At 34.8% G+C, this 25,057-nt stretch overlaps 1 pseudogene; it reads right to left on the bottom strand.

Moving 5' to 3' along the window:
• Window positions 1-2,909: 2,909 nt before the first annotated feature.
• LOC132351011 (polypeptide N-acetylgalactosaminyltransferase 1-like) lies at window positions 2,910-5,504 on the bottom strand (annotated as a pseudogene).
• Window positions 5,505-25,057: the final 19,553 nt, after the last annotated feature.

Here is a 25,057-nt window from a genome sequence, read left to right as displayed (position 1 = left end):
AACATACAATAATGTTAATAGACTGATTTTTTCTAAGCTGTGCAATTATGAGTGATTTTAGACTGTTTTGTACTTTTATTTTCTAGTTTTTAAATATTGATACATATTTAGAATTGCAAAAAATAAGGGAATTTAGATGCCATCTTTTGCAGTCAACCCATTTTATAGGAGATGGAAATTAAGGCCCGAAGTCCCACAGGCAATTACTGACTTGGCCAGTACTTGAATTGAATTCTACTGACACCAGTGTTCTGTGGGTTTTTTACAGTCCAAAACCAAGCTGTAAAACCCAAAGTTAAGATGCCTGACTTTGATCCTCTTCCGCATCCATTTACAATTTGACTTTATTCCTGAAATAGTAACAAACATTGCTCAATGCTGCATCTAGCAGCTGCTTTTCAGAGGATGGAATAAAAACCATAACTCACATTTCAAGAGTCCACCAGTCATCAGACATTAACATCTCCTAGAACTGTTGCAAATTTAAATCAAACACAGTCACCTGAAAGGAAAAGCTCTCTGGAGACCTTCCTCTAGCTTTAAGATCCATATTTCACAATCATTTGAGGCACTTTGTTAAAGTAGGTGTAAAATAGTTTAAAATTCACTTGCTGTTTTCAATGTATTATTTACACAAAATAATGTGTTTTGGGAAAAGAGTGAAACATAAATATGAATAATTTAGTATACTTATCTTTGCTAAAAGTTTTTAAATATTTTTTCCCATTTTAACCATTTTTTAAGAATATTTATTTTGGCCGTGCCGCACGGCGTGTGGGATCTCAGTTCCCTGACCAGGGATGGAACCCGTGCCCACTGCAGTGGAAGTTTGCAGTCCTAACCACTGGACCTCCAGGGAATTCCCGCATTATTTATTTACTTGTTTCTTTGTTTATTTATTAACATTTTCAGTCAAATTTTATTAAAAAAAAACAAAACAGCAGATCAACATTACAATTCAAGAACCTAATCTAAATATGCACTTGACAATGAAGCACATCTAAGTATGGAGTGAAAAAAGTTTTCCAAAAAACCATCAAACGTGTCATCTCCAAATACCCAAATAATAAATCACTTCTGCAGGCCTTCTGTTGAGTGGAATCATAAACAAAGAACAGAAGATTTATTGCTGTGAAAACAAATCTGTAGTACAGTAGTATGAATCCTGGGTATTAAGCATAATCAGGTGAATCAAGTTAGGAAGTTGAAAATCTAATAAGAAATTTGTGTGTGTGTGAGAAAGTCTATAAGCCAGTTGACCCAAGAGCAACTGAGGTATCAAACTTGTTCTGTGAGACCAGACATTATTTTAAATCTCCATTTTTTGAAGGCAATTAAAAATTACAATTCCAACAGCGCACAAACCAAATAAAAAAAAAAAAATGTAGAAAGCAATTAAAACTATGTTCAAAGAGTCACTTTTTCATCTTGATCTCAGCACCCCAAGGAAAAAAAAAAGCATCCATGACTATCACAGATGAAAACAGAATGAATGCCATTGGAATCAGTTATTTTTCCCCACTGAGGTATAAAATCTATATAGAAATTTGATACTATACTATAACAAATGGTACTTCTCATAGTTCTGTTTTAATTTCCTTTAAACCCTGTTTAATATATATTTTTTTAATTGTTGTAAAAATGTTTTCATGATTCTGAATCTGGTTCCAGTTCTTTTTCATTTATTTTTATATCAATATTTAATATACATCCATTTACAATGCTTGGTGTCAGTTTATCTCTTGTAAAATTAAAATACAGTGTGTGTGTGTGTGTGTGTGTGTGTGTGTGTGTGAAAAAAAACTTCAAAAAAATATTTAATATACTGGCTACCAGTTCTAATCAGAAGAAAAATCGTGGACATCTCTTCATTATAACAGCACATTCAGCAGAAATTACTGATGTGCAAGCAAACCATAAAAGGTGCAGCTCTCTGGAAAGCACATTTCGTAGATTGTTTCAGTCTGAATATTCTTTACAATGATTCTTGATGAAAGACTCCTTCAATCTTGTAAACATCAGTGTGCACAGTCTCGCTACTATGTAGTTTCAAGTCCTTGGACAGGAAGGCCGGTTCACAGCTAGTGAAACTGAGAGCAGACTAAGTTTTAATGGCTGATAAACCTTATATCATGCAGGAGGAAAGCACTTTTCCTTTTTTGCTGCTTAAGAATGTGGCAGAGGGCTTCCCTGGTGGCGCAGTGGTTGGGAGTCTGCCTGCCAGTGCAGGGGACACGGGTTTGAGCCCTGGTCTGGGAAGATCCCACATGCCGCGGAGCAACTAGGCCCGTGAGCCACAACTACTGAGCCTGCGCGTCTGGAGCCTGTGCGTCTGGAGCCTGTGCTCTGCAACGAGAGAGGCCGCGACACTGAGAGACCCGTGCACCGCGATGAAGAGTGGCCCCCGCATGCCGCAGCTGGAGGAAGCCCTCGCACAGAAACGAAGACCCAATGCAGCCAAAAATAAAATAATTAATTAATTAATTAATTTAAAAAAAGAAAAAAAAAATTTTGGGCTTCCCTGTTGGTGCAGTGGTTGAGAATCTGCCTGCCAATCCAGGGGACACGGGTTCGAGCCCTGGTCTGGGAAGATCCCGCATGCCGCGGAGCGACTGGGCCCGTGAGCCACAACTGCTGAGCCTGCGCGTCTGGAGCCTGTGCTCCGCAACGAGAGGGGCCGCGATGGTGAGAGGCCCACGCACCGCGATGAAGAGTGGCCCCCGCTTGCCACAACTAGAGAAAGCCCTCGCACAGAAACGAAGACCCAACACAGCCAAAAATAAATAAATAAATAAATAAATAATAAAAATAAAGGAATTCCTTTAAAAAAAAAAAAAAGAATGTGGCAGAAATGTATGCTGAGGTAGCCCAGTCAATCCTTATTTTTTTCTTGTTTTGTAAATTTGGTCTCAGAATATTTCTGGGAGGGTGACATTTCGAAGAAGCCACTGCTGGGACCGGCTTCCATTGCAGTCTCTAATGCTGGGCACCTGGCTGTCCTCTTCTGTGACTTTATCCAGGCACTGATTACTGTTCACATGCTACAGGGTTAATTTCACCAGGTCATACTCCCAAAGTTGGTTGCCTTTTAGGTGGTAGCATTTGAGCATTGTGACTGGGCCATTAAGTTTGGAGACACCCGAGCAAAGGTCATCTGTTCTAATTTCTTTGTTGGCAGTGTAAGAGAAAACCTGATTACCTCCCATACCGTGACAGTTAAAAATTCCAACTTTTTCATTCTCTCTTCTAGCCATGTTATCTAGACACTGATTTGTTTCCACATTTCGTATCTCTCCCAAAGAGAAACAGTGATGTGGAATCTGAGAATCAGGATAAATATTCTCTAGGTACCAAGAGAAAGGTCTGCATTGGAGTTTGTGTCTTAGACCAAGTCTTGATGACATATCTCCATAATCTACTGGAGAAATTATATAGAAGAAATTCTTGAACTCAACCATCCACACTTCTGCAAGCCCTCTGTTTATTTTTATTGATAATCTGCCCTGTGCCTCCTGGAAACGTGTAGGGTGTAGCTTTCCAAAACACATTTCCAACATGTGAGCAAGTAACAATCTCCAAAGTTCCTCCACACTGCCAAATCCTAAAGGAAATTTCTAGGTTTCCTCCTCCCCAAATATCCATTCCAGCATCATATATTCCAATTTCCTGAAAGTAATCTCTGTCTTCAGCTAGGATTATAGATTCTAGAGCTGGAGGCCCCACAAGACACCACAAGACACACCCTGTTCTCCATCTCTAGTTTAAGGCAAGTTATATACTACTATAACATTTTGCAGATGATATAAGAGAAGTCTGTAAAGATCAAGTGAAGCACTTAATTATCAATAAGTGGAGAGAAGGAAACCAGAACCCATATCTCCTGCCTTCTCCCAATGTATGATTTATACCACTATATGCTGTTTAATATTTTTAAAAATCGACAACTTCAAACTCCAGAGAAGTAGAGTATTGGTAACAAAGGATGAATTTAAGCAGGATAGAGAGAACACGTAAATGAAATCCAAACAAAATTCAGATTCCACTTATTCCCTAAAACTGCTATTATAATTATATAATATGTATTACAATTGTTTTAAAAAGCATGTTCTAGTCAAGATAGTCTAAATATTTAACATTTAATATTTAACATTGTAGAGGTGGGGCAAATTGCGATGTGGGTGGAAAAAGCCAGGAGCTGGTAGGGCATGAGTTCAGTATACTAAAGTGTTCTTAAGGTTTCCAACTGTATCCAGGCTTGTGGAGGGAATCTAACTGAGATGTGGATAAGAAAGCAGTAAAAAACTATACTTGTATAAATATAGGAATCTAAAAAGTGACTCATTTGGTCATAATCCTGATGCCAGGAACCGGGAGAAAACAGGTGAGAAAGGTAAAAGCTAACTGTAATGACAAAGTTTGACCGTGAATAAAATTATTAATTTTTTTAGTAGCTGCTACAATTATCAATTCTAAATAAAAATGAGAGGGATGTATTTTCTAATGGAGAAATCATATTAATTGAAACGATGGGCATATCATTTATACCTACTATAACCTATCAAGACGTGTATTTCCTCCAATATTGGCTGACTGTATACTATATACCACCTATGTGCCAGTCAAAGAATACAAAGAGGTAAGCAAGACAGATACAGCCTCTATGCTTAGGGAACTTAAATTTTAAAGAGGGAGAGAAACTAAACTAATACTCATACAAGTGAGTAGTAACAAAAAACAAGTACTCTGAAGGAAACAAACTGCTTACTATGGGAGAGTACAAGAGGAAAACCAAGTTTAGATTTATACATAAGAGTAGGCACCTAAAATTGGGAAGAAATTAGCTTGTAAAGTGTGTGTGTGGGTGTGTGCATGAGTGAGCAGTAGGGTGGGTTGGAACACTTTGGGCAGAGAAGACAACATTGTGTGAGGTTACCTAGCTCAAGGACTTTGAACCTTGTCTGCTAGGTGAATGTAGCTAGGATTCCTTGTATTCTAAGGCTAAAATGATAGGCAGAGACCAGATTATGCAAGAACTTGTGGACCATATATGAATTCTTTAATGTTATTCCAATTAAATAGAAATTTATTGAAATATTTTTAAAGGATGGTTTGTCTAATTCACAGTATAGCTAATTATAGTAGTGAACACACAGACTTAGAGAAGAATCAAATTCCTTGGTGGGTAAGCGAATCAGTGAGAAGTTTGTAAAACACTCAGCCACTTCCAACTTCACTTAAGAAGGGAAACGGCCCAAACCTGAGACATATGTTGCTATCAGCCATGGAAACGTGCCCCAGGAAACTTTGACTCCCCAGTAGTATTAGAATTGCAGTGTTGTCCTGCTCAACCTATCCTTTGCCCTGTGGAGATTTTTTTTTTTGCAGGAAAAAACTCACTGTTAATAAAAACACACTGTTAATAAACATTCTATGTGATCATCATTTTCAAAAAGCCTTTAATTACAACCATCATTCACCAGAGCCTGCTTGCTAGTCCTCTCCATCCCTACTTTATACCCTCCATTCTACAGCCCCTTCCTTGAGTTTCAAAATTTGTAATTTTTTTTTCCAGAAACAATGAAAATCCTAGAACATATAGAATAACTTCAAAGATCTTTCAAACAAGATAGGAAGGATTCCTGGAAAAAGCATGGTATTTGGAGGTTCCTACACCTATCTCTTGTGACAGCTGAATTTGACAGTTGAAAAAAATTACTCAGTCATTCGCTTCCCTGAATAATAAAATACAAAATAACTTCTAACTTACTCAGGGTATACAACAAGAAAACTATTGGTTTGCTTTATTAGACTAGAACATTATAAAATATACTAAGTTTAGAGGTATAAATAGAAGGGTGGATAATCCAAACTTGTATGGTGATTAAGAAACTACTTTTGAGTCACATTTTTAGCTATGTGAGGGATGACCACTTGTTTTGATTCACCCAAGAAATTCTCAGTTTATGCCTGAGGTCTTGGCGTAATTATTAATAAAGACTTTATTCTCAAAAGTTTCCCAGTTTACACTATAAATTACACACTTGCTGTGATAGTGAATGGTGACTGCTATGAGCATATGAGCACTTGGATAATAATAATAATAAACACACTAACTATAACTATTACTACTAACTAATAATTCCTAGTTGTCAAAGTTTTCATTTATAAAACGATGAAAATAATTCTTACCTCATAGTATGTTTATTATGGGTGTTAAATGAGATCTATTTTGTGTTTGGCCATTTTATACCCAAAAAAATAGAAGTTTTTTTAGAAAAAGAATAAGTTTAAAAAGGTTCTCTTTCCATATATTAGAGCCAGATATACTCCTCCTTGGAAAGGTCAGTCTTTAGTTTACCCTTCTTATATGGGCTTCCCTATATAAGGAGAAGCCAGCTCTTCTTACTCTGGTGGAAGTACGGTGGTGCCTTCTGCCTCAGGCCTCTTTCCCTCAGTTTTAAGGAAAGGGACTGCCATTCATAGGTGTGACTGAGACATGGGAAGGAGAGAGGACTGTTGAACAATTCCCTGGACATTTCCCCAGGAGTTCTAGTCCCTTTGTTCTCTTTTCTAAAAGTATTAAGTGCTATACTTAGCCTTAAGAAGCATGTCTAAAAAGGGCCAGAGAGAAAATTTCTTCCTTCAAAAGCTTCCAAAAGTTCATTTTAGTTCCTGATGGATTTTGAACTAAGAGTAGCAATAGGATCCTCAATTAAAAGTTCAAACATAAGCCAGAAAATAGTATTTCCTTTAAACCATAAGCACTTAAGGCTATTTCCACCAAGTTTGTTTTGCAGAAATTTGGTCAATTGGTGAATTTAATCATAATTGGGCAATTTCATATAAAATATTCATTTTAAAAATAAGTGTTAATTCTCTACCCCATGAAAAGCACTTTATTTAATACTAAGGGGTAAAGAAAGCTCAAGTCATAGTTCTGACTCTAAATCTTAAGTTCAAATAGGGTAGAGAAAGATTGGTGAAAATCACTGTGACATAAAATAGATGAAATGAATGCCACAGGAATCATGAAGATAAAATTTAGTTCAGTTCAAGGAAAGGAGTGATAACTTCCAGCTGGAGTATTTCATTAAGGAGATGGCATTTAAGCTGTACTTAAAAATTTTTACATGTGATTATGGAGAAGAAAGGCATCACAGTTGGAGGGTACTTATAAACCAAATCACAGAGTTGAGAAATTGAAGAGAACTTATTGGGAGAATGTAAGAAACTCAGTTTCACTTAGAACTTGCAGTAAGTATGCGAAAAGGAGAGCAGGGTATAAGGACGGATCTACTTCTGTTCTGGAGTCAGTTGGTAAGGTAAGTTTTCAGGAGGTGAGAAGAATTCATTTGAGGGTTTTGTTTTTGTTTTTACTATGGCCGATGCTATTTAAGTTACTATAAAAAGATAAATATGGCAAGTATCCAGAATGGCTTGGGCATCTGAGTCATTAAAAAGTGAGTAAGCTTTTTTTTACTATCCATGTGAGAGATAAAGAGAATCTGAAATAGGAAAATGTTAGTGGAATGGTGAGAAGAGTAGTGATTTTTTGTAATATCAGAAAGATAGGATTAAAAAAGGAAATGAAAGAAATTCAAAGATGATTTCAGTGGTTCAAACCTCAGTTATTGGAATGATCTAATCTGAAAGAAGGCAGTCAGGACAATGAGCAGAGGTAAGTTTTGTTCAGAGAGCTGGGAGGTGTGTTCAGTATTATCCATGCTGAGTTTGAGACGCTTATTGCACAAGGAAATCCAGGAAAATGTTCTCCAGGCTATTGTATTTCTATTTTCTCCCTTTTGTTTTTTTATTATCTAGAAACTTCCAAATGATATTAAAAAGCAAAGATGACAGTAAGATACTTGCGTTTTTAAAAAATTATTTTTTAGAGCAATGGTTTATAAGTCATTATTTCAAAAATGCTTGCTGTTGTTTTTTTGTAGTGGGTTGCCATATTTTAGTAATTTTCCTTTTAGACTTAACTTCATTTGGAAATATATGTATGCGTGGGGCTAGAGTTCTCAGGCAAAGTCTTGATGGGGATATGAGTGTTATCACATGCAAGAGGGAGTGCTGAACTTATGAGACTAAATGAGGCATAATGTGATCCCTCTTGGGGGTATTGTAGAGAGAGAAGAAAAGAAGATCAAGGAGAGATACTTAGTGCATTTATAAAGTGGGAGAATGAAAGTAAGACAGAGATGTAATAAGAGAATTAAAAAAAAAAGAGAGAAGAACAGATCTGCAAATTTTGGAAGTAGAGAGCATCATGAAAAACACATTTATTTGCATACATTTGTTACATGAAAATGGGAATAATTTTAGTTTTTTTTATACTTTATCAATATATTTTTGTTAATCAATGTTTTCTGTAATATGACTTGTAAAGAGTGAATTTATATAAAAATAAATTTAAATCATCTAAAATTTTTTGAAGTAGATTTTTGGAATCTCTTACATATAAATTCTCTTACATATAAATTTTTACTATATATATATTACATTTTGAATATTTCATTATTTCTTGCCAAATGATCACTTATGACTTAAAACAATCTCTTCAGTTGTTCGTAGATATGTACATGTGGAGATATACTTGTCTTTTTTCTCCAATATTTATATTTTATTTTCATTATATTATCTAAAATCTCTAAACAATGATATATATCAATGGTAATAGTCAGACACTTGCCTTGTTTTTCCTTTTAATGGTTTTTTAGTCATCATTTGCTGCAAAGGTTGCTCTTGGCCTTTTTATAGTTGTCACTATATTTTAGTAATTTTTTTCTACACTTATTTTGTTCAGTCATTTTATTTGGGATGATTTCTATTTTTTAATCACTCAATATATGTTGATATTGTATTATATTGTATTTGTTTTATTACTTCATATTAATTGTAATAATATTTTTTATGAATTTTGGCATGTCTTCCCCATATACACACTTCATGTTACACCATGATAGTTTCCCCTGTTCAGGAAATAACATGAATATTCTATATTTACTGCTATAAGAATATGATGAAAGAACCAAACATCGATGAAAGAACCAAACATAGAAATCAATAAAGTCAACACTTTGCTCCTATATTTCAAAAGTCTAAGCTTTGAAAGACCCAGGGCATAAGAAATAAATTTCAAAAAAAAAAAAAAAAAAAAGATGAAGATTCAAGCTATCTCATTCCATGGCTAAATTTGACTCTCCGGAGTAAAGGAAGTAAAAGATTTGCAGGGAAACATTGAAGTATGTCCTTGGGAAAGAGGTCTGTACCCTGACTTATCCCTATGCACTGAGTCAATCAATATGTGTGTGGGAGGGTAGAGGAGACTAGAGGACTGCGAGTATAGTGGAAAGCCCATAGGGATTTTAGTTCTACCACAGCAAAGGGAAAGTTGCCTTATTTCTCAGAAAGTCTCTGAATACATATCTGATTACCCATCTTTTATTTTGCAAAGGGTTTTATAAACAAAAGCAATAAATAATAGTTTAAAACATAAAAACTCTTTGCATATGAAAGAGGAGAAAAATTATATTAAGAATATACAAAAGATGTCTAGAAATTGAAGAGGCAAAGAAAAATAATCAACTTTTAATAGGACAAAGGATCTACATAGGCAACTGACAGAAGGTGAAGTGAAAATGGACAATAAATATATGAAAACATGTACAATCTTGCTAGAAGTGAAAACAATATAAATTAATCAACATGAAATAATTTTTTTGCCTAAAGAATCAATACAAATTAAAATATATATATATATATATTTAAAACACAAAGAGTTTTACTCCTGGCAAAATTGGATACTAGACACTCCAAGGACTTTCCCATGAGGAAAACAAATTCTGGATAAAAAGTAATTTTTAGGCCTTGTTGGTTTCACAGTAGTCTCTGAAAGCCCTTGCTTCCCCTGACCTAAAGCGAGCAGAAAATAAGGCAGGGAGAATAAGGAACTGTCAAGCTAGAAATGCAGCATTGGCCTAAAGATAAACACACATATTAATGTTACAATCAGAATATTGAACCTCATGCCAGCTACAAATGAGAGAATATACACTGAGATTTTGATATAGAATCAGAATCCCCAAAGAGGATTGATTTAATCCCAGATATCTTGAAAACCCATATCCCCCTAAAGCAAATATAAATTTTCTGTGAAAGAAAGCATCCTCATATTAGGCTTCTGGAATTCCACAGATATAAATTAACCAAATATGCAGTTACAATGAAGTTCATGAAAAATAACAGGGAAAAAAAGTACCATGAGTGTCAGCAGATTAAAACACAGTGAGATCATCACAAATTTAACAAATACTTAAAGAGTATAAAATATTTATAATAAATAAAAGATGGAATAATCACCAAGAAATAAAAGACTACCATAAAAATAGGTATATGTGAAAATGATGAACATCTAAAAATAAAATGTCTGAAATACAACAAATCTTAGTGAATATGTTCACCATTACATCAAATACCATGGGAGACAGAATTATAAACTTCAATAAGATATGAAAAACTTAATAAAAGGAAGACTGAGCGATGTAAATTAGACAAGAGGCTATGAGATAAAAAGGATAGAATGAGAAAATGGTACCATACTAAAAGGCTGCCATGATAGCTCTTAGAAGTTTGGAAAAAGCCATGACCCATACTAAATAAAGTACTGATACTAGAGATGCCATGGCAGACAATGGAAGGAGGGAATAAAAATAAATTCACAAATAAGGACATGCTAGAATAGATATGTCTAATATGGATGGAAATCATTCACACGAAGGCTCACCTAACACTTTGTGTACCAAGCAACAAGGAATGTACTGGTGAGAAAGATGACTTCATCACTAACAAGCTTAATGGTGCCTATCCTCCCCAGGTCAGGACTAAGACTAGGAATTGGCATCACTAAAGTTGGCTCCCTGATAAACTAAAAAGATGATAAATTCAAGAAATAACAGAGGCCTGCTGGCAACATTTAACCATTAGAAGAAAGTCTGATATTATCACAATGAGTTACAAGATTAGAGTAGGAGTCAGGAACACCGGACCCACAAAGAGCTTTAGAGATGGTTACTAGAACATGGTATATCTAAGGACAAGACTGACGTCTAACCAACAAGGGTGTTTTCAATTTATACAACCCAAAATAATGAAGATTACATTTATGATCAGGTGGTTGAGGGAAGCCAGTCCAATAAACAGTCACAAGATCTTGCCGTTTGGTTCTTTGATCTGTGGGATAAGAGATATAATAGTGGGGGAAAGGCAAGTGTCTTTTCTGTAGCCAAGACAGAAAAAAACAAAAAATCCTATCCTGAAAAGAACTGCAGACTTTACCATTACACTTAAAAACCTAAAGGATGCGGGGATAGTGAGCCTCATCATACCCTTATTTAATTCACTAGTCGTGCTCCTACAAAAGCCAGACAGATCGAAAGGATAGCAGTGGCCTTTCGCAAACTCAACCAAGTAGTAAACCTCTATAGCAGCATAGGCTTATGCAATAATTTTGCTAAAATATATAAATACTGCCTCATGCACATGATATTGAGCCATTGATATAGCAAATGTATCGCCATCATGAAATAAACCAGAAACAGTGTGCATTCACTTGGGATGGATGAAAGTATATATCTACGATCATTTCCTAGGCTTTTGTTACTTTTCCAACCTCTATGATAATGGAACCTGGACAATTTGGCCATGCAATATAATTGGTTCACTAAAAGCATCATGTCAATCAAATCAGGTGAGCAAGAGGTGGCAAATACATTGGAGGCCTTGCTTAGACACATGCACTTTAGAGGATGAGAGACAAACCTTGTGAAGATTCATGGTCCTGTCATATTAGTGCCGTTTTAGGCATACAGTTGTTCAGGGGATGCTGGTATACTCCCTCCAAGGTAAAGGATAAAATATTACATCTCTATCGTAATATCAATACATTTGTAGGAAATAATTTACTTATTATTTGCAAATTAGCTTTAGAATTATAACCTAAAGTTTTTATAATTAACATAAATCAAGTACCGACAGGCACTTTGGTGGCATCATTCATAGATTTTTCTCTCTTTTTGTGGGGAAAATATTGTTACAGAAAAATATCAAATGGGATTCTACATAATAATCCAGCCATTGATATCATAAATCTACATATGGTTGAAAATTTTGAAATACTATTTTTTTAATGTACAGTTCTGGAGTATGTAGAGATACAGGAAAATTCTGCAAAGGAACAGTTACTATCTACTGGAAATAAAGGCCTTATTTTAATAGTAACGGTTTCTCTGCTTTTAGAAGGCCTATAAAGAAAAAAAGTAACTGCAGTTTAATAATAAGAATAAGAGCTAACTTTTATAGCGAACTAACCAAGTCCCAAGCACTACCCTAAATACAGCTTTACATTCATTATCTCTTTTAGTTCCCACAACTCCATGAGATACTTCATTCATTAGTTCCGCCCTTTTATAATGTGGCAACCAAGGTATAAAACTCCTGTGTAATCTATCCAAATTCCCACATGTAAGAAGTGGTAAAGCATGTATTGGTACCAAACTCAATCTCTTACTCCATTTATCTTATTCTTACATATGTATATTTGAAGGCCAAGAAAGTACAATTTCTTTTATTGCTGTTGAAATAAAAGTCCACCCTTAACTGCCTTTGTAAAAAGTCAGAACATGACTAATTGGATACCTATAGACTTTATAGAAAGCCAGGTAGATAATATATGGTTTACTGGTTCACATGTAAACATCTCATTATCCCTTTATTGCATGCATAAACTAATCATTATCTTGGCTTCCTTGCTGATTTTACTCATACTTCCAGAATTATCTGTCACAGTGTCCACTCAATTATTTTAAGCCACTAAGTTTAAGGTAGTTTGATATACAGCAAAAGGTAACTGGAACACCGGCCAAATTGCCATCCATTAAAAATATCCAATAGACTATTTTTAGAGAAATTTTAGGTTAACAGCAAAATCGAGCAGAAAGTACCCCAGATTCCCATATATCCCCTCCTCTTCTCCCCACACACACAGCCTTCCCCCAATATCAACATCCTGTACTGGTGGTACCTTTGTTACTATTAATGAACCTACATTGACACATCATTACCATGCAAAGTTCATAGTTTACATTAGGGTTCACTCTTGGTATAGTAATTCTATGGGTTTTGACAAATGTATAATAACATGTATTCACCATAAGTGTATCATACAGAACAATTTCAAGACTCTAAAAATCCACTGTGCTCTGCCTATTCATTCATCCTGCCTCCCTAATCCCTGGCAATCACTGGCATTTTTACAGTCTCCATAGTTTTCCATTTACCAGAATGCCATATAGTTGGAATCATACAGAATATAGCCATTTCAGATTGGCTTCTTTCACTTATTAATATGCATTTAAATTCCCCCCATGTCTTTTCATAACTTTATAGCTCATTTCTTTTTAGTGCTGAATAATATTCCATTGTCTGGATCTAAAACAGTTAATTTATCACAGTTACCTACTGAAGCACATTTTAGCTGCTGCCAAGTTTTGGCAATTATGAATAAAGCTGTTATGAACATCCTTGAGCAGGTTTTTGTGTGGATATAAATTTTAAAGTTATTTGGGTAAATACAAAGGACCATGATTATTGGATTTTAAGGTAAGAGTATGTCTAATTTTGTAAGAAACTACCAAAATGTCTTCCAAAGTGGCTGTGCTAGTTTACATTTCCACCACCAATGAATGGCATTTCCAGTTGCTCCACTTATTCACCAACATTTGCTGTTGTCCCTGTTTTGGATTGGATTTTTGCCATTCTAATAATTGTGTAGTGGTATCTCACTGTTGTTTTAATTTGTAATTCTCTAATGACTTACGGTATTGAGCATTTTTTCATACGATAATTTGCCATATGTATATCTTCTTTAGTGAGCAGTCTGTTGAGATCTTTTGCCCATTTTTTAAACTGGGTCATTTGTTTCCTTACTGTTGAGTTTCAAGACATTTTTGTATATTTTGGATACCAGTCCTTTACCACATATGTCTTTTGAAAAGATTTTCTCCCAGTCTCTGACTTGTCATTTCATTCTCTTGATAATGTTTTCACAGAGCAATCATTTTTTATTTTAATGATGTTCAGCATATCAATTATTTCGATCATTGATTGTGCTTTGATGCTGTATCTAAAAGATCATAACCAAGGTCATCTAGATGTTTTCCTATATTACCTTCTAGGAGTTTATTGGTTTTGCATTTTACATTTACATCTGTGATATGTTTTGAGTTATAACATTGTATGGGAGGTTATTTTCAGGGCAATTAGGCAAAAAAAAAAAAGAAAGAAAGAAAGAAAAGGAAAAGAACGAAATGGTATCCTGATTGGAAATTACGAAGTAAATTATCTCTATTCTCAGATGATATGATCATATACACAGAAAATCCTTAGGAATATACAAATAACTATTAGAACTAATAAGTTAAAAAGGTCTATGTATTCAAGGCCAATGTACAAAATAATTTGTATTTCTATACCATCAATGAACAATACAAAAATGAAATTAAGAAGACAATCCTATTTACAATAGCATCAAGAACAGTAAAATACTTAAGAATGACTTTAACGAAAGAAATGGAAACATATACTATGAAAATTTTAAAACATTGTTGAAAGAACTTCAAGAATATCTAAACAAGTAGAAAGACCTGAGAGGGCAATATTCCCCAAACTGATCTATAGATTCAATGTGATTCCTATGAAAATTCCAGTTTGAAACTGACTTTTTTTACAGAAATTGACAAGCTGATCATAAAATTCATAGGGAGGACACACACTTCTCAATTTCAAAATTTACTATCAAACTACAGTACCCAAGACAATGTGGGACTAGCATAAAGAAAAACATATAGGCCAATGGAATAGAATTAAGAGTTCAGAGGTAAACCCTTACATTTATGGCCAACTGATTTTCAACAACTGTTAAATCTTGTTTTTCGCCAAGACAACTCAATAGGGAAAAGAGTCTTCAAAAAATGGTGCTGTAACAATTGAATATCTACAAGCAAAAGAATGAAGCTGGAACCCTCCCTCAAACCATACACAATTCAAAATGGATCAAAGAACTAAACGTAAAAGCTAAAACAATAAAATTTTTAGAAGAAATAATAGGGGTAAATCTTCAGGACCTTGGAATAGGCAATGGTTTCTTAAATATAACATCAAAAGCACAAGCAAGAAAAGAAAAAAATAGACAAACTGAACTTCATCAAAATTTAAAACTTTTGTGCTTCAAACGACTCCATAAAGAAACTGAAAGACAACACACAGAATGGGAGAAAATATTTGTAAACCGTACGTCTGAAAAAAGATTTGTACAGAATATATAAAGAACTTTTACAACTCATAATAAAAAGATAAATAACCCAATTAAAAATGGGCACAGAATCTGAATCAACATCTCCAAAGAAGATATAAATGACCTATAAGCACATGAAAATATGCTCAATATTATTAGCCATCAGGGAAACAGAAATCAAAACCACAATGAGGTATCACTTCCTTCTAGGATTTGCACAGTCGCTGGCCTGGAATCCTTTATTTGCCAGCATAAGCCAATTCCACCTATCTTAAAATGACTATAATGCCACCTTCCTAAGAAGGTGGCTCATTACTTTATAGATAACTGAAAACTACTCTCTTAATGTAGATCTGTCTACTTATAAGTATGTGAAATGTGCAGCATACAAGTACTCCTATTGAACACATATAAGATACAAAAAACATTTTTAGAATGAGATATAAAATTCAAAGCCAAACAAATTTATACCTCATTCATGGCCATAGAAATATGCAACACTATTGTGCAACTTGATATAAGGGATCATCCAATCAATAAATCCATATCTCTCACCCTTCCTTCCTTCCTTCCTTCCTCCCTCCCTCCCTCCTTCTCTCCTTCCCTTTCTTTTCTTTTTCTCCCTTCTTTCCTGCTTTCCTTCTTCCTTTCCTTATTTTCTTCTTCCTTCCTTTCTTCTTTCTCTACGAAAGGACACACTCCTTCTCTTATCAGACTAGGGGAACCAAAATTGAGTCCGTATTCTCTAGAGTTGGGCTATCTCTGGACTTTGTTGGAGTTTTAGTTCAATTCTGTTCACCCATTTTGAGGGTAGGATCTTGACTTTCCCTTCTGCAGGGCCGGGGATCTGAGCACTGGTGAGGTGAGTCCCCTGCTTTATGAATTGTGGACAACCAGTCCATGTTTTAGAGCCTCACTGACAGCTTTTTTAGGTCTCTGGGAAGTTCTCTTTGATCTACATTCCTGCTCCCAATTTTCTGTGCTGTGGGAGCTCTTTCTCAGCCCTGCTGCCCTATGATTGGCCTTAACAGAGCTGTTGAGATTGTAAAGCAGACCTCACTCTATGAAGGTAAGTATTTCCTCTGAGACACACTTCTAGGTAGTTCTTCCCTTTGTCTTCTTTAAGGGAAAGACCAGAGTATCTATAGAAGTTTTTCAAGGATCTCATTTCTACCCCCATTTGGGGGACAGTACCCCTAGCCCTCATCAAAACCTGCAGGAAAGTGTTGGGGATAGTGGAGTGTTGCTTTAGGGCTCGTCCTCCTCTGGACTGCCACACTAGTCCATATGCTGGTTTCTCCTTGGCCTGGACTAATGAGGATGCCTTATCTCCCTTTGTTTCAGTCAGGGTTGAACACAGCAGTTGAAGTTTTTCTTCCTCTGAAAGTCTTGTCCTTACTAAATTTAGTTTATATACAGTTATTTATAGAAAGTGTTACAATTAGAGATTCATTGTAGTATATTAAAATGAAGGCCCATCTTTTATCCATAACTAATATTTTTAATATTTACTATACAGTAAAAAACAATGATTAGGAATAACTACAATTTAAACACCTTATATCAATTACAAACACATGAGAAACCAAGTAGGGATAAAATTAGACATGCTATATTTAAGCATGGACTTATATATTACAGCAATAAGAAACTATGATTTTTAAGGAATAAATGATTAAGACTTGAAACAAAGAGTAACTGCACTAAAACTTACTTGAGAATACATTCTGAGGTAGATGTAAATGATTTGAATTGGGAGTTTGGTTTTCTTCTCTATATTTCCTTTTACATTCTCATCCCTTTAAAAGCATCTTTTGGCATTCCCTTAACATGCTTTTCTGCAGGAAAAATGTTGACTCTTGTCACCTCTCTATTTTTTAAAAAAAATCATTTATCCCAAATCTTGTGAGGATGCTGGACTCTACATAACCTAGCTCCAATCTACCCAACCAACCTCATTTTTCACCACTGTTCCCATCCATAAACCTTACACTCCATCATACAGAGTGACTCACTCTTCCCAGAACACATGCTGTCTTTTTGTCCCTCCACGTCCTCTCTTGAATGCACCTCTTCCCTTCTCTGCCTGGTAAATGACTATTGAATCCAACATCTGAAATTTTTCTCTCTCTGTGAAGATTTCCTAATCTTTCCAAACATAATTAACAAACATTTCCCCCAAATTCCATAGCATTGTGATCTGAATTGATACAATGCACTTCACACAGTGCTGTTTATTATTTTGTAAAATGTCCTTTTCCTCCACTAAATCATGATGTCCTTGAGATTAAAAAAACTACATATTTCTCACATTTGACTCTATAATACCCCAAAATGGATCTGCTACCTAGTAGTCTCTCATTAAATATTTAAAACATTGTCATTTTCTCAGACTTAGCTTCTCTATTGCTTTTCAAGATGGCAGTTAGCTGAATATATAAACAGTGCTTGTTTTCTAGTAGAAGAAATCTAATGAAAATCTGAAGTTTTTCTTCTCCATGGTATTGGGCATGTATTTTAACAGTCGCATTTTTGAGATGTTGTCATTTTTGGTACTGTCAAACTCATTTAGTTATTCTAGTGCTCAGAATTTTTACCTGCACAGGAGGAGATTCATATGGTGACATTTAAAAGTATGTGGTTAGGGCTTCCCTGATGGTGCAGTGGTTGGGAGTCTGCCTGCCAATGCAGGGGACACGGGTTCGAGCCCTGGTCTGGGAAGATCCCACATGCCCTGGAGCGAATGGGCCCATGAGCCACAACTACTGAACCTGCGCGTCTGGAGCCTGTGCCCCACAGCGGGAGAGGCCGCGACAGTGAGAGGCCCGCGCACCGCGATGAAGAGTGGCCCCCGCTCGCCTCAACTGGAGAAAGCCCTCGCACAGAAACGAAGACCCAACACAGCCAAAAATAAATAAATAAATAAATAAATTTATTTTTTAAAAAAGTATGTGGTTAAACTATTTGGATTGAGCAGGGTCTGTGCATCCTTCAAACAGCAATAAGTAGAAGCTGCCTACTCTGTACCTGTGGAAGCCTGAAAAAGGAAACTCAGTGTTTGAAAGAAATCAGGTCAAACTGAAAAAGGGCAAATATTGGCATTAGGAGACAAAATACTATGTTGACTTGAGCAAAAGGGTAAAAAAGGCAGAATTACCATTGTTTTAAAAACCAAATAGTTTACTGATTTCCATTAAAATTAGGACTAAAGATCACTTGAAATTCAAAGATTATGAAAGGTCACTTAACAATTAATTAGCATCCTTCCAAATATTAAGTATTTCAGAAAGTTTGGAAGAAGATGAGCCTGAGGACAGTAGGAGTTACTGGTCAACTGCTTGCTTTTGCTGAATTGTTAACCCTCAGTACGTTCAGAAGTACCAGATCATCCTAACAAGAAACCATTCCCTCTACATCTCTAGCTTCACATTTCTAGCTGTTTTCTATGCCCCCTTCCCCTTTGCTACTTCAATTTCTCAGTGGAAATTTCCTCTCAAGGAGAAATGTTACTATTTTAGATGTCCTCTGTAACAAAGATCATGTTAAAACTGAAAACAGATCTCAATTTAAGCTGTTTATTTAACCACTCTTCCCCTTAACTTTACAGAAATGGTAAAGTTCACAGTTCTTATTTAGTCCACGGGTTTTCACTTTATTTTAATTACTTTCAGAGAGACTTTGATTCAGGTAAAATTTCATTTGGTTTACACATAATTCTTTCCATTGTTGCTTTAATGGATATATTGAGACTTTATTTTATCCAGTAGCTGCTAATGTTTAAAGCTGTTTTTATCCTCTACTATTCTGGATTCACTTAAAATCTCCTAAGATGTTGAGGAAGCTGTTTCTAGTAATATGATGTGCAGATTCAGTCATTCCTTCTAAAGCCAACTCCATTCCACTTCAGTTCCTTTCCTTCTTCTTCTGCAACCCTCCACACATTTTTGTAATATTTTATTCCTCATATATTTAATGAAGAAAAAGAATATTGTCCTTTTGAATGATTCAGAGAAGAGACCTGAAAAATAATCTTTTGGGGATACCTTTCAGTTTTAAGATGGTACTAGTAGTGAATAGTGAAAACAAAATAGTAAAATGGAAATAAACATCTTGATCTCAAAAGTCAGACACCTTTTCAAAGTTAATAGAATATTGAACCTCTAACCACATTTACTAATTATGAAAATATATAATTTTATTTTTTTGCAGAAGCCTTGATTAATTTCAAATAGTTCTCTATTTAGGAAAAATAATGTGATCATTTAAAATTACTTTTTATTCCCTAATTTTTTATATCTCTTCAGTGTTCTCTTAGGATTTATGTGATTTCCGTTAGTGTTTGTGTGTGTGTGTGAGTGTGTGTGAACGTATGTGTGGCAAATGAATTGAGTTTAAGTTTGCCGTTTAGCCCTTATTCTTAATCCCTCATTTAGCCCACCGTTTTTCAGTGACTGCTCAGTTGGCTTCCACCATAGCAACTGCTCTCAAATAATAATAATGGTAGCAATCATTCATATTGCATTATCATGTGCCAAGAAAATATGTGTGCTCTACATATATTAACTCATTTAATCCTCTCGACTACTGAAGGTGATTGGTACTTTCATCATTCTCATTTTATAGATAAGGAAAGTAAGGCACAGAGATTTTAAGTAATTTCCACCCTGAAATTAATCAATATTTTACTTTATTTTCTGTCATAGGCAAAGACTATTTATTGCAAATGGGCAAAAAACTTTCTTTCAAATGGCGTTGTCTTTAGATGCAATTGGGATAACGCAAACATGTCATGTTTGATGCTTGTGGCTGTAATTCTCCCGATATCAGACTTTGTTTACATGGGTGATCAAAAAGAATGAAAAAAAATCTTAAAATTAAATATTAATAATCTTTTCTCAGCCAAAAACTAAATAAGAAATTAATAATCATCAGAAAACAGGCTACGTGATTTTTTTATCTATGCCAATGATATACACTAACTTTGAACTTTACTTTTCAGAATTTACTTTTACAATTTTCTTTCTTTTAATTCTCAGTAAAGATGCCTTTGAATATAACTCCTTAGGAGGTCATTTCTTTCCATAGTCTGTGTTTTGGGTATTCTATTACCTTAAGAAGTGTAAAATAGCAAAATACAATCTTTCATTCCAGTACCAATCACATTCCTCCTTTACTGAAATATATCATCTCCATCTTATGAGTTCTCGCCATGGCTAACATCAGAGAATTTCTCTATTGCTTTCACATTATATTTTAAGTTTTTCATCCTTAATGCTTTTTCCACTGCCAAGTTCTTGACCCATCTCTCTAAGGAATTCAGAAATCCTCTTATGCTAATATCACTGTCACGTGCTTCTGCGTTCTACAGCTCCCATATCATAATATAGATACTAAGGCTGACAAGAACTGAGTACAAGAAGACAATAAGCACAGCTAAACAGATTGAATTCTGACATCTATATGGCTAGCAACAGGCTACCCCCACACCAAACAAAATGTTGTAAGCAAGCACCTCCTTTCAATTCAACCCAGCAAATATTCATGAACATCTTCTATGTGCTAAGAAAAAAAAAGTATTAACCTTGGCTATCAGAAAAGTAAATATATACCACAAAGAAGCATTCAATTCTGTTCTATCATTCTCTTAAAAAAGCCCCACACTTTTCTGAAACCGTTTTCCTTATATAAAAGTAAATTTTATCACAGAACTGTTAAAGTTAAATAAGATAAAGGAAATTTTATACTTATTCTCTGGTAAATACTAGGCAACCCAAAAATATCTATAATGGGAATAAATGCAAACTGTAAACTTGCTGTCTTCATTCATATAATCCCTCTCTCTCTCTCTCACCTCTCCAAAAAAATGTGTTTATGGTGAACTGCAAAGAGTGAGATCAGCATAAGTGCATTCTTTAGGGGGTGTTGAAAAGAGCCCTATTTCTAAATAAAGAAATGGTAAAGGTGTTTATAGAAGGTCATTTTCCGATTTTGTAATTATTTACTTGCATTCTTTTCTTTCTTCATTTACCTCTATATTTTGACTATTATTTCTTTCTTCCAATTAACTACAAGTGACTTTTTTTTTAGCACAAGTGCTCATACTATTGAGTAGAAGCATTTTTAAATGTCTGTATCTTTAAGGATGTTAGATATTAAAAGAAATACACATTGTTTATATGTACACATATTTTCTGGAATTCAAATCACATATACACATAGGTTTTTGTACTGCCTCTTTCACTCAAAATATATTGTAGGAAAAATATAATGTGAACAATTTTTCTACATTCTCCCATATTCATCCATAACTAATTTTTCTTATTTTTAAATTTACATATAGTAAAACTTTTTTTTTTTTTTTTTTTGATGTACAGATCTATGAGTTTTAACACATGCATAGATCCATGTAACAACCATCGCAATCAGGAGACAGAACAGTCCTCTCACCACTAAAATTTTCCTCATGTTATTCCTTTGTGGTTCCTCCTCCACCCTCAATATCTGGAAGCTACTGATCTGTTATCTGCTCATATAGTTTTTTCCTTTTCCAGAGTGTTATATAAATGGAATTATACAGTATGTAACCTCATGAGACCTGTTTTGTTCATTCAGTATAATGCATTTGAGATTCATCCATATTGCTGTGTGTATCAATAATTCGTTCATTTAAATTGCCAAATAGTATTCCATTCTATGGATGTGCTTGTTTATCCATTCAACTGTTGAATATGAACAATTTAAGATTTTTGTGTAAGCATAAGTTTATATTTCTCTAAGACAAATACTCAAGAGTGATTTTCTGGGTTATGATAGATTTTTAATGGCTGAGCAGTATTCCATTACCTAGTATATTTACTTGATTAAAGGCGATGAACATTTTCAAGGCATTTTATGTAAATTATACTCTTGCCAGGAGGAATATCCCTTTATTGAACCAGATGGAAAGAGAAAAATCAATTTTCTTAAGGTCACTGGCATTTAGTTGATATAATTCTAAAAATATATTAGATAAATTGTCTAATATGGTAGAATATTGTTTCTTTTTTATTGTGTTAAAAACATAATAATGCAATCTACTCAACAGATTTTTAAGTGTGCTGCATAGTATCATTAATTATATGCACTGTTGACAAGGATGTGGAGAAACTGGAACACTTGTACACTGTCGTTGGGAATGTAAAATAGCGCAAACACTATGGAAAACAGTATGGAAGTTCCTCAAAAAAATTAAAAATACAACCACCATATGATCCAGAAATTCCACTTCTGGTTACTTATCTAAAAGAATTGAAATCAGGATCTCAAAGAGATATTTGCATTCCTATGTCCATGAAAATATTATTCACAATAGCCAAATTGTGGAAGCATCAATGTACAAAAGGATAAAGAAAATGTGCTATATACATACAATGGAATATTATTCAGCCTTTAAAAAGAAGAAATTCTTATATGCAACAACACGGATGAATCTTGAAGACATTATGCTCAGTGAAATAAGCCTTTCACAAAAGGACAAATAGTGCATGATTCCACTTATATGAGGAATCTAAAATAGTCAAACCTGGGACTTCCCTGGTGGTGCAGTGGTTAAGAATCCACCTGCCAATGCAGGGGACACAGGTTCGAGCCCTGGTCTGGGAAGATCCCACATGCCGCAAAGCAACTAAGCCCGCGTGCCACAACTAGTGAGCCTGTGCTCTAGAGGCTGCAAGCCACGACTACTGAGCCTGTATGCCACAACTATTGAAAACTGTGTGCCTAGAGCCCGTGCTCCACAACAAGAGAAGCCACTGCAATGAGATGCCCACGCACAGCAACAAAGACCCAATGCAGCCAAAAATAAATAAATAAATAAAAGTTAACAACAACAACAACAAAATAGTCAAACCCATTGAAGCAGAACATAGAATGATGGTTGCCAGAGCAGGATAGGAAAATGGGGAGTTGCTGTTGAATAGGTTTAAAGTTTCGGTACTGCAAGATGAAAATGTTCTAGAGATCTGCTCTACGAACACATATTTTTTTAAAATTATTATTATTTTTTTAATTTTTTATTATTTAATTTTTTTAAATTATTCTTTTTTAAAAAAATTATACCTGAATCAGCCTTCTTTCTTGTCAGAGAAATATTAAATGAATTGAGAAAGTAAGCTGCCTAAGTTTTTTCAATCAGCAGGCATGTGTACATTACCATGAATGAGTATCTCTCTGACAAGGTAAGTATTAAACTATAATGAATTCATATAGGATAAAAAACAAAACTCTAAATGTAGTCTTGCCAAAGATCATTTCCTAGTACTGTAAATATTGTGCTAAAAAATAAACAAATCACCTGTGCTAGGAGGCAATGTTAAATAGGCACTAGATTAAATTCCTTAGTTGGGTTTTTTATTTGTTTTTCTTCCTCTAACACTATGGCTACTGCACAGCTAAGTGGCCACAGGTTTGGTGTAACTCCAGAGTTTAGTTCTGTCTATATGGAAATCATATTCTATCCTAGGGAGAACATGCGGCGGAATTGATATGCACAGCAAAAGTCCCAAGGCAATATTTTAGAAACCACCCCATTCATTGTAAGCTTTCTTTTAGGGTCTTTTATTTCCACATACAAAACTGAATAAGTGAAAACCGCAATAGTGATTTGTATTGAATTAAAAATTTTTCCTAAGTATTAGATAGCTTTAGAACTAATATGGTCCTTCACTTCCTTTCTTTCCTCCCTTCCATGCTTTCTCCCTTTCCTTCTTTACTTTCTTTTCTCCCTCACTTCTTTTTTCCTCCCTTCCTTCTCTATTTTCTTCCTTTACTCTTTCTTCCTTCTCTCCTTTCTTCCTTTCTTTGCTCAGACACACCACGGCATATGGGATGAAAGTGTAGATTTGGTGAAAGAGATGCATTTTCGTTTTCAGGTTCTTGTCACTTTCTAGCTTCTGTAATTTATATACCCAATTCAAGTCTCAATTTCAACATCTGGAAAGAAGACCTAACAATGCCTACATCATGGAGTTACTGGTAGAATTAATTAAGATAATAGTTAGAAAGGGCTTAATATTTATTCACACTCAAGAAATATAAGCCACTATTTATAAAATATTATTTCTTCCTTGCTCTTTCTGTTAATCTCTTCCTTCACTCTGCTTTTTACCTTTAATGTAACGTATAAGACCATGTGCTAGGTCCTGTCACATTGTAAGGAAAGAAACTAAAGTCTTTAGTCAAGTAAACTGATAATCTAGATAGGGAGATAAGACAACAAAGGGCAGCTCTGGCAAAATAAAAAGGACTGGCTTCTATTAAAATAGCTGTAGATAAGGAACTGTGGGAGACAAAGTACTCTAGATACCAATAAGGAAATCAAGGACTGTTGCTATTCCTTCTGAGTAACACTAAAAATAATAGTTACTCACTGCTAAACAAATATCATATCTCTGCTGTGCTTCTTCATACACAAACTAGTCCAAGCACTTGTTTAGAACTGCTTTAGCTTCCAGATGTTTCCTGCACAACTCATCTTTCTCATGATAAAATGTTTCAGTTACTTGATAATTTTTGGATATTTCAATTCTCGTTAAATGTTGTCGACTACTTCTGAATTGAATAAAACCACAACCTCTCTTCACATGATTGCCTGAAACAGTCCATAGGAAGAGGGTTATCTAAGACACTGTCTCTTATTCCACCATTTTATTCAACCTCTGCTTA

Source organism: Balaenoptera ricei, chromosome 16 (genome assembly GCF_028023285.1).
Source record: "Balaenoptera ricei isolate mBalRic1 chromosome 16, mBalRic1.hap2, whole genome shotgun sequence".
Lineage (NCBI taxonomy): Eukaryota > Metazoa > Chordata > Mammalia > Artiodactyla > Balaenopteridae > Balaenoptera > Balaenoptera ricei.
Note: the sequence above shows the minus strand (reverse complement) of the source record. Positions and strands in the feature narration are given on the sequence as shown.